Below are 3,513 nucleotides of genomic sequence, written 5' to 3'. Positions count from 1 at the left end.
TAAGAGTGGCTGGAGTGATGGACAAAAGGGTTAAAGTCACCAGGCAGGGTGTTTGAAGCGGATTGCAGGTTAGTTGACCGTAGAGAACTTCGAGGACGAAGTTTAGTTCAAGTGGGGGAGAGTTGTAACATCCGAAATCAGAAAGGTCAAGAAAGGAAAGGAAAACCATAAGTTAAAGAGGGTCGACTCGTCGAGTCCAGGGAGGAACTCGACGAGTCAGAGCGGGATCTGGGTGTAAAGTAAGTGGCTAACTCGGCGAGTCGGCAAGTGGACTCGATGAGTCGGGTCTGGGTTGGGAAACCCTAATTCCGGGACTTGGTACCCTATTTAAGTATATTATTCTCTTCCCTAGGGCTCATTTGTGGCCCCTATAGTCCAGAACCCCAAACCCTAGCCACCATAATCGTTTTTGGAGCAAGATCTTCCCTTGGTGAAGTAATTTGGAGCTTGGAAGAGAAGAGAGTCATAGTGGTGCAAGAGGAGACCTTGGATCCAGAGTTGGTGGAACTTTTTAGAGCATTTGGAGGTAATAAATCGTCATCCTTGGCTTTCTCCTTTCTAGATCCATCTTTCATGGAGTTTTAGGGTTTCTTTGAGAGTTTGTGATGAGAAATTGGTGCACAAGTTAGATCTGGAGTTGAAACTCCAGATCTGAGCTCTATTTGGACCAAGGTTGCAGAAAGCCCTGTTAGTTGCTATGAAAAAGCCATTTCCCATGAGTTAAGTTCCTCTCTAGCTTGGTTTTTGGTATTATGAGACAAGAAGCACGTAAAGTTAGCAACTTTATGTTGCTAATGGACTCTAGGAACCCAGATCTGTTGTTTGGAGCAAAGGAGAAGCTTTATGACTCGAAATTATGGAAATGCACGTATGGACTCGGCGATTCTGGGAGATGACTCGGCGAGTCTGGATAGATATCAGGCTTGAGTCGCGTAGTAACTCGGTGAGTCGCATGGGTAGACTCGGCGAGTTGGATGAAGATAGACAGGAACTTGACAAGTTGGAAGAACAACTCGGCGAGTCTGTTGAAGACTGCTTGGGACTCGGCGAGTCTGTTCTTGGACTCAGTGAGTCAAGTCGAGAAACCCCAAACCCTTCGAGTTAAGACTCGGATCAGTGAAGTAGAGTGGGGACTCAGTGAGTTGGTCAGGACAAAACTCAGAAATCGGTAGACTCGGCGAGTCAGGGGCTGGCTCGGCGAGTCGAGTCACAAATGAAAGGATCCTGAGCGTATGAACTCGGCGACTCAATAGGCAGACTCGGCGATTAGGGTTGACCTAGAAGGTTGACTTTGACCAGGACTTTGACTTTGAACAGAGTTGACTTAGTTGACTTTTGGAGGACTGTCAGACTAAGTGTCATATTGATAATGGTAGCTCGGAGAGCTAGAGGAGCAGCGGCTCAGAGGGTTGTCGGTTAGCAGCTAAAGGGTTTATCAGCAGAGTTTAGCAGTTCAGGTGAGTTTCCTTCCAGTAAGAACGGGTCTACGGCCATAATGCCGACCCGTTTAGTTAGCAGTAGTTCCGGCCTTCGGTACGATGCAGTAACTCAGTATGCTTGGTATCTCTTAAATTCTAGCATGTTTATGTGTTATGTGTTCCGGAATTCAGTCCCATGCAGTATCTAGTATATGTGTTTATGCTAGTTGCTATGTTTATGCTATGCTGTGTTCAATCAGTTTTCGGACTTCAGTCCGATGCAGTCAGTTCCAGACTTCGATCCGATGCAGTTAGTTCCGGACTTCGGTCCGATGCAGTTAGTTCCGGACTTCGGTATGATGCAGGGGACAAGGTCCCAGTAAGTTCCGGACTTCGGTCCGATGCAGTTACTTTCGGACTTCGGTCCGATGCAGTTAGTTAGGACTTCGGTCCGATTCAGTAGGCAAGGCCCAATATGTGTTTTATATGTTTGTATGGTATGTGGTAGTTTGGGGGAGCTCACTAAGCTTCGTGCTTACAATTTCAGTTTTTGGTTTCAGGTACTCAGTTTTCAAAAGAGGAGCTCGAAGAGGTTGCAGTGCACAGACCATAGTCAGTTAGCCTGGGATGTTTTACTCTGATAAAAAGTTTATGTTTTGAATTACTACTATGAAATCTGTTATGACTTATGATACGGTTTTATAAATGTGGTTTTAGTAATGTTTTAAAAGAAAGTTTTAGTCGTGAAAATTGGGTCGTTACACAAGAAAACTTTGAATCTCATATGGAGACCTCAGAATCCCCCAACGGATCCTGACCTCAACCTTGGCCGAATCGAACAGAATACCATTCTGGTTGACAAGGTGCCCCAGAAGCTGCACCTCACGCGACCAAAACTCACGCTTGGAGAACTTTGCGAAAAGTATCTCCCTCCTCAAAGTCTCCAACACTTCCCTCAATTGCTCCTCGTGCTGTTCCTCTGTCTTGGAATAAACCAAGATATCATAATTTAATACAATCACAGACTGATCCAACATCAGTCTGCACACGCGGTTCATGAGATCCATGAATGTGGCTGGGGAATTAGTGAGCCCAAAAGGCATCACCACGAACTCGTAATAACCATAAGATGTCTGGAAAGCTGTCTTCTGCATATCCTCATCCCTGACCTGCATTTGATGATAACCCAATCAAAAATCAATCTTGGAGAACCAAGATGCACCCTGGAGTTAGTTAACAAGATCATCAATCCTCGGGAGTGGATAACGGTTCTTCATCGTTAACTTATTCAGCTTTCAGTAGTCGATACACATATGATAAGTCCAGTCCTTCTTCTTTACAAACAGAATCAGTGCTCCGCAACGCGAAATGCTCGATCGAATAAATCCCTTGTCTAACAGCTCCTACTATTGTGTAGACAACTCCTGCATCTTGGGAGGAGCCAACCGATACATTTATTTTGCAATCAGAGTCGCACCTGGAACCAGATCAATCCTGAACTCCACCTGTATCTCCAGAGGCACCCCAGGCCAATCCTCCGAAAATACATCCGGTAATCCAACACAATCGGCACATCAGCTACGGTCGCCTTACTCTTATGCTAGGTATCCATAACATAGGCGACATATCCGAAACAAGCTTATTGAAAATAAAATTTGGCACTCGCTGCTGAGCACAAAACCGACCCATGCTAAGATCTCTCCCCATGAACCACCAGCTCTCCCCCACTTGGAGTCCAATCCCGTACCAACTGTTGCTCACAATTGATCACTGACCCATTAGGGCTCAACCAATCCATGCCCACAATCTCCTTGTTCCCATGCAACAGAATGGGAACCAAATCCACCAGATACATCTCACTGAACAACAGAAGAGTGCAACCCCGATAAACTCTCCTACCCTGAACATACCTATCATCAACAATCTCTACATCAAGTGGACAATCCAGATCCCTCGAAGTTCCAGTAAATCTCTTGCTAAGCGCAAGCAATACAAAAGATTGGGTAGACCCGAATCAAACAATACCAAAGCAGAAATACCGTTCACAAGGAACGATTCTAAAATAAAACACATAAACATAAGCAAGCAATTCAAC

This window comes from Lactuca sativa, chromosome 8 (assembly GCF_002870075.4).
Source record: "Lactuca sativa cultivar Salinas chromosome 8, Lsat_Salinas_v11, whole genome shotgun sequence".
NCBI classification, from domain to species: Eukaryota; Viridiplantae; Streptophyta; class Magnoliopsida; order Asterales; family Asteraceae; genus Lactuca; species Lactuca sativa.
This window is presented reverse-complemented; position numbering follows the sequence as displayed.